Below are 7,500 nucleotides of genomic sequence, written 5' to 3' on the forward strand. Positions count from 1 at the left end.
CCCCCGTTTCAGTCACTGTTATCTCAATTTGTTCCTATGTATGCTGAACGTTCATTACTATCTTGTTATAACAATTCTCTTCTTATTATTTAAGCTTATAATGCCCTGTTCTTAGTACAGGTTGCACTCCCCTGCTTCTATTTGTCCGATAGTCACCGTACTCCTAATTATGTTTTTTTGTTGTTGTTTTTTTGTTTGTCATTTTGTTTTAGGTGAACTGACCCCTTTCAGTATTTCCTGTAGTGCAGGCCTTGTAGTAGAGAATTCCCTCAATTTTTGTATGTATGGATACATTATTCTAGGCTGGTAGGTCCTTTCATTTAATAGTTTAAATATTTGATTCTATTCCTTTCTGGTTTGTAAGGTTTGCTCTGAGAAGTCTGATGATAATCTCATGGGTTCATCTTTATAAGTTACCAATTTTTTCTCCCTGGCTGCCTTGAGAATTCTGTCTTTGTCATTGATTTTTGATAATTTTAATACAATGTGTCTTGGTGAAGGCCTTTTTGGGTTGAGATAATTGGATGTTCTGTTGACTTCTTGAATTTCAAGCTCCAGCTCATTCCTTAGATTTGGGAAATTCTCGTCAACTATTTGTCTGAAAATGCTTTCTAATCCCTGTTCCTTTTCCTTGCCTTCAATAATGCCTACTATTCGTATGTTTCCTCTCTTGATGATATCAGTAGTTCTTGAAGTTCTCTTTCATTATTTTTCATTCTTCGGGTACTCTCTTCTTCCTTCTGATTTATTTCTAGATTTCTGTCTTCAACATCACTGATCCTTTCCTCCATTTGGTCGACTCTATTTCCCAAGCTTGCTATTTCATTTTTCAACTCTTGCAGTGTGTTCTTCATCTCCAGAAGTTCTATTTGGTTCCTTTTGAGGGTTCCAATCTCCTTGCTCTGCTCATATAGTTGTTTTTTCAATTCCTGGAATTGTTGATTTGAGTTGTTTTGAATCTCATTGAATTTTTTTAGAAGTACCGTCCTGAATTCTCTGTCCTTTAAGTCGCATATTTCTATGTCTGTAAGCTTATTTTCTGGAGATTTTTCTCTTTCTTTCTGAGATGCTTTGTCTCCTTGGTTGTTCATGGTGTTTAATGGACTATTTATCTTCCCGGGCATTAATGGAAGTGTATTCTGGTATTTTTCCAGAAAGAAGATTTATTATATAAAGGTCTCTCTTTAGCCTGTTGCAAAGAAGGCGACTTTTTTTTGGTTTCCAGTAGGTGGCATCTAAGCCTCTTGGATCCCTGCTTTATATAAAGTCTTAATAATGCTTTTTAAATTTTCTTGTAGATATTTAATCACGCTCACTACCCTCAGTTTTAGTCCCTGACAGTCAGTGACAGACTTGGCAGCATTTGCTCAGATTCTCCTGGGGCTCCGTGGTGATGGGTCATGAAGGGTATGGGGGGAGGGGCCCTCTGGGTTGGGGGTTGGGGGTTGGGGGCTGCGGCTCAGCCTCAGTTTTGCAACTACAGCCAGCAAAAATCAGCTGTGGTCCGCTGTGGTCCATGGGGAGCTCACAGCTATCCCAGGCAGGAATGTTCAGGGAACTCGCCCCACGAACTCATCGCTCCTTCTCTCCTCTCCCTTCTTCTGCATGGAGCTCCCACACTGCTGCAAGAAGCAGCTTCTTTATTTCTCCTAGTCCACGCCTGCCCGAGACACTGGACACCCAGGATTCAGACCTGTGGTAGCTCTTATGCACAGACCCCACGCTCAGTTGTGCTGGTGTGCAGTTTGGGTGTTTTTTGTTGAGTTTTAGATGTTTAACTTATTGTTGTTTCAAGGGGAGAGATCTGGGGATGTCTCTCACTCCACCACGTTTCCAAAGATTCCTTTTTTTATTTTTAAAGGTGAGGGAAGATGGTTTCTAAGTGAAATCCATCAGAAGTCTCTTGGCCACTAACTAAAAATACAAAAATCTGGGTGTTACCCCAGATCTTTGAATCAAAGACCGGGGGGTGAGGCCCTAGAACCTACGTTTATAACCAGCAGCCCAACTCTGGTGATTATAATGCACACTGACGTTTAGGGATCACCGTAATAGATCAACCCTGAATTGGCACACACCATAATAATTCTAAAGTTTTGCACCCACCCCACGATAAAATTGACTTTTGCATTATTTTAGGGAATACTCAATATCTCAAAGTGAAACCTCGATTCTGAATGGCTGCCCTGGTTCAGAGCTTCCACAAGGCACATTGCAGCCAGTTGCCTCACACCACTTGACTAAAGCAGCTCCTCAGAGTGCTCCCTCCCCAGACACTGGGAGGGCCTGCCTCCAAACATACCTCTGGGAGGAGGAAGGATTAGTCTGTATTTCTTAGCTACGGTTTTTAATTATCTGTGTTCTTTCAACAATTCTGGAAAACAGTTCAGAGGGGATCCCAGAGATGAGCGGAGTGATCTGGGTTGCACCAGGGAGAGAGGTTGCAGGGTCATGGGGAAGGGGGGCCGCGGGGCGGGGGAGTGAGGATGTGTCTGTGGGTGGGAAGCAGGGCCAAAGCCGGGATGACTGGAAGTGAAAAAGCTAGAAACACGTTGGATTCAGAAAGGTCATTTAAAGCAGAAAGTGTTCTCCCCGCACCGTTATCTAAACTCTTCCTGCTTCTCTATCACCCAGAAGCCACGTTTTAGCACCTGTCTTACAACTAAAAGGTTGGAAGTACTTCTGAGTTGGAATCTGTTTCTTTCCTCCTGTTCATTTGCACTAAAGAGCCCTCCCAAACCATTTTCACCTACCACCTTTGTGTGGAGAACAGTCAGGTGATATCTCAAGTTTCTTTCTAACCTTGGAAGTGGGCCTTGCCCAGGGGGAAGTCTATGTTGGTTGCCAGAGACTTTCAGGCACCCAGAGTAAGTACACATGCCAAGAAATATTCTAAGTGCAGGGCAAAGGGCATGAAGCTTTTTATCAGCTTCTCCAGGAATCCTTCTTTAAATTAACCATCTCCATCTCCCTTTTGAGATTCCATAAGAAGGCCTCCTCCATGCTTCCTGTACACGACTTCATCTTAACAATGACTATGTGGTGCAGCAAAGGGTCTATTTGGCCTTCTCTTGCATGTGCTGTGTGAGTCTGGACAGCTAGAACAATGTCTTTGTTTGCTGTAGCACACTGCCTGGTATTTCACAGGAGAATGTTTGTGGAGTGGATGAAAGACTTCAGATCTTGTTCTTCTGCCACTAACTAGCTGTGTGATTTTAGAAAGCCTTGTCACTGCTTGGAGTCCCAGTTTCTTCATCTCTAAAATGGAAGTGATAGAAAAGAATAAAGAGGAAGAATTAGACTATCTATAACGTCCCTTTCTGCTGTCACAAACTAAGATTCTCAACTAAATTAAAATGACTCCAATGGCTCACCCCTTAAGATGATAGTTCTCTGGTTACCACTTCTATTTCCCCCGACACTGGGGGAGTAGGGCGGCTGCCTCTGCCCCCTAGCCTGGACTTGAGGAAGCGATGGGGAAACGTGGAGCCACACCCCAGGCACCAGGCCGGGAAGTGGGAGGGGGAGCTCTGATTCAGGAGTGTGGTGGAGTAGTACGATGACATGGCCTAAGACTGGCATTCTGGTCAAAGGGACATCTCCCTAAATCAGGAACATTTGCTATTGGAAAAGGGAGGCATTAAGCACCTCTCCTCTGGAGCGTTTCATTGGCTACCTTTGGCAACCATAGAACTGTTTTCTCGACAAGCTATTATTTAACTACAGGATTCATGCAACACCTTCAAGGCTCTGGACACTCTCCCAACTGCCATCCCACGACCTCACCTGTCCCTTTGTCCAGGTGAGGTGGACAGATTGGAGCGTGCGTATATCCAAGAATAAGCTGTTCCTGATTTGGGCAGAATATGTTCATCATCAGATCAGAGGCTATCAATCTCAGCCTTGCAGCTACAGCCCCAGGTTATGCACAAGGGAGGTCTTGTTCTCCCTGGGGGGTAAACCAAGCCATTGCTCTTTTTGTAACTTCTCTTGTATTTTTGAAATGACTGTCACCAGGTGATAGCCTAGGGGAGGACATGTTGAGGGAAGGTTGACCCAAGCATGTCTTTTACTTGGTAGGCCCCTTTAGTTTTCCACTTCTGAGAAAGTTTTGATCACAACATATCTGGCTTTTCGTGTGTGTCCCCAGTCTGAGCCCTCAACAGCTTCTTTTGAATACTCATAAGGAGGGACCATTAACCTGGTCTTCCCCTGCAAAGTCGTGCAGATCTTTCATACCACTCCCAGGCTCCGCTCTCCTCTCTGGCCCAGTTCCAGCTTCTCTGATAATCAGATAAGATTCCTTGAAAGAAGATAAACGATTGTCCCCTGGCCCCAAATAATCACAGAGACCCTAAAGAATCCAGATGTATTAAAAACAAAACAAAATTCTCCCTTTTATTGTCAGTGCCAAGCCAGTGCAGAATGAACAGCAGCCTAGTAGTGGTGAAAGCTGGGTTCCTGTCTTGACGCTGGCTCTGCCACTAACTAGCTCTGTGACCCTCAGCTTAACTAGCTGTGTGATTAGTTCCATGGGCCTCACTGACCTCCTTTACAAGTGGCTGGGAGCTGGCAGAGTCGGGGGAACGCACCAAGCGAAAACAAGTAACAGCAGAGGGTTGATAAAACAACCCCTGATTCAGGGCCCTGTGCTTGCTTATTAGAAAGCTGAAATGGGGCTCCTCATGGCTTTTTGTCAACCGTGCTGTACCAGAGTAATCTTTTAAAACACACATCTAGTTCTGTGCCTGTATTGTCCGCCCCCATCCCCACCTAAAATGTGTCAGTGGCTTTTCATAAGTCTTAAAATAATGATGACAGTTCTTACGGCTGCCCGTCAAGCCTTGCATAGAGATCCTCACCTCGAACCACTCTCCTCTCTCAGTATCCCTCTTCTTTTCAGTTCCTTGAACTCAGACTTCCTTCCAACTCAAGATTTTTAACATCTAGTTCTCTCATTACAGAATGTTCCTTCCTCCACTTACCCCTCCCCATTCTGTTTGGTTAAATCTTGTGTGTTCTTCCTTTCCTTAGATGGGCCTTCCCAGAACCCCGAGAGGGAGTGAACAGCCTGTTCTGCATGCATAACATTCTGTACTTTTCTTTCGTGGCCCTTATCAACAGCATAATAAATTCACTGTATTTCTTGGTTTTAAAAAGTTATCTGATTGTTTCATGATGGCAAAACCGCATCTGTCTGGTTCCCTGCAGTAATCTCTGTTCCAAGCACAGTACCTGGAATATAATAGATGTTCAACAAATGTTTCCTCAATAAATATGTAGTAAATATTAATTGAATGGAAGAACAAATAAGTGAATGACCTAAAAAAAAAAAACTGTATTTTGCTCTTTAACCATGGTATCAAAGAGCTATTCTTTGTAAAACTTGGAAATCCTTTATAAAAGTTTACTTTGGTGGGACCCTGAAGCACCATATACGTAAGATCAGAAAGATCAATGAAAGGAAAAAAAAATGTCGGTTCTCTAATTACTACTCAAGGCCTTAAATCTACGACTGTCCCTCCGAACTCCTCACTTCAGCTGTTAAAGACCAACTCAAGAGTTTTTCTAGTGGGTGTTTTCTACCTTCTCTCCATGTCCACAGGATGCCATCTAACTTAATAAGTAGTTCGGCTTAATCCCATAAACACCATCTCCCTGGACAATAACACAGCTCTCTCCCTGTAAATTCCACACCCATATCATGCACACAGGTGATGGAATCCCTAGAAATCAACTTGTAATTTACAATCTCTCAGTAAGATCCTGAAGGTAAAAAACATGACAGTACCTGATTTGTCCACAGTGATGCAGTTTGCCCCCATAGCTTCTGAAAATGGAGGCACAGCCTATTCACAAATGTTTGGTGACCAGCAGAGGTTCTCACCTGCTGTTCCATATCATCCTCTAGGCATTCTCCCCACATGGCAGCAGTGTTTCCCTAGGGCTAAGGGCTCATACTCACAGTGATCCTCCCTCACAAAACCTGGTCAAGTGAGGCTGATGAAATCCTGTTGGTTATACAGGTCCTTCCTTAACCTTAGTTTTCCTTTTCCTTTTTCTCTCTTGTCTCCCTATTGTGGACATTTTTGTTCCTCAGCTTATTAAATCAATTATTTTACAGACTCTTATAGAATGGCTCTGCTATGCGCAATTCTACAATGTGACCTCAAAATACCACATGGTTCAGAATTTGCTCAAAGCCAGAAAAGCCTGAAGCAGCCCTGTACTTAAGCAGCTGTGCCTGAAGCAAGTTTGCAAGCGAGCCAATGGCACCGATGCTCAGTTTAAAGTTTCTGAGAGTTTACTTGGTGCCTTACTTTATGTTCAGTTGGAAGAACCTTGCAATGTTTCTTTAAGGCATTTATAGGGCCGTACTGTGGCCCAGAGGGAGAGCTACCACAAAATATTTTTCAGACATGGCTCCCTCAGCCTTTCCCAGAGAACGGGACTTTCCCTACACTGCAAGAGCCCTCTAGTCAAGCCTCTAATACTTTCATGCTCTTTATCTCTCCCAGGATCAGGTATTCCTAAAAAGCTTGTATAACTCTTTGATTGAAAACAACAATTCACACAATTCATTAACCGACTATTTATTGAATATCTATTAGGTGCAGTTCCAGCCTCTGAGACTTCGGCAGTAAAAACACTCTATTCTCATAGTGCTTCTAACCTGGTGGTGGAGGAGGGAAAGTTAATAAAAACAGCAGCAGCAGCAAAAGTCAGGTGGTGTTATGTGCAAAGAAGGAAATTAAAGTAGAGGAGGGGAATAGAGAGCAAAGAGAGTGGGTGCTACTTCACATAGAGTGGTCAGAGAAGCCCTCTCTGATAGATAACATCTGAGGAGGAATCTTAAAAGAAGTGAGGGATTGAGCCATGCAGCTATGAGGGAGCTAAGACTCAAAGCAGCAAGAAGAGCATGTACAAAGGCACTGAGAGAGGAATTTCTGAGGAGCACTAGAGGCTAATGCAGTTGGAATGCAGCCAGCAAAGGGAGATGGTGCTAAGAGATGAAGTCAAAGAAGTGAGGGGAATCCAAGAAGTGGCAAAATCACGTAGGAATTTTTAAAGCCGTGGCAAAGAGTTTCAGTTTTATGGTGAATGAAATGGAAATGCACAGAAGGTTTTAAGCAGAAACATGATCAGCTCTGACCTAGGTTTTAACAACCATTCTGTCTTCTCTGTAGAGGACAGATTGAAGGGGTACAAGGGCCGACCAGGGAGATTTGCTAAGGTGCTACTGCAATGATGCAGGTGAGAAATGGCAGTGACTCCGACTACAGCAGTGATGGTGGAGGTGGTGATAAGTGTTTGGATTCTGGAAATATTCTGACAACACCGTTTGTTAAAGCATTGAATGTGGGTTGTAAGACAGAGAGAACTAAAGAATGATTCTAAGGTTATTTGTTTCACAGTTCTTCCAAATATCTGAAGAGGTACTAGAAGTTAAATGCTCAGCAACATAACTCAGAGTTAGGTGAAAAATACCTTGCTGTGGTT

At 43.4% G+C, this 7,500-nt stretch overlaps 1 protein-coding gene across 1 annotated transcript in view; it reads right to left on the minus strand.

The window, feature by feature from the left end:
• RNASE12 (ribonuclease A family member 12 (inactive)) overlaps positions 1-7,500 on the minus strand; it is a 44,365-nt gene that overhangs the window by 8,077 nt on the left and 28,788 nt on the right. The window lies entirely within an intron of this gene.

The sequence above is a fragment of the Pteropus medius genome, unplaced genomic scaffold (assembly GCF_902729225.1).
Source record: "Pteropus medius unplaced genomic scaffold, Ma_sr-lr_union100, whole genome shotgun sequence".
NCBI classification, from domain to species: domain Eukaryota; kingdom Metazoa; phylum Chordata; class Mammalia; order Chiroptera; family Pteropodidae; genus Pteropus; species Pteropus medius.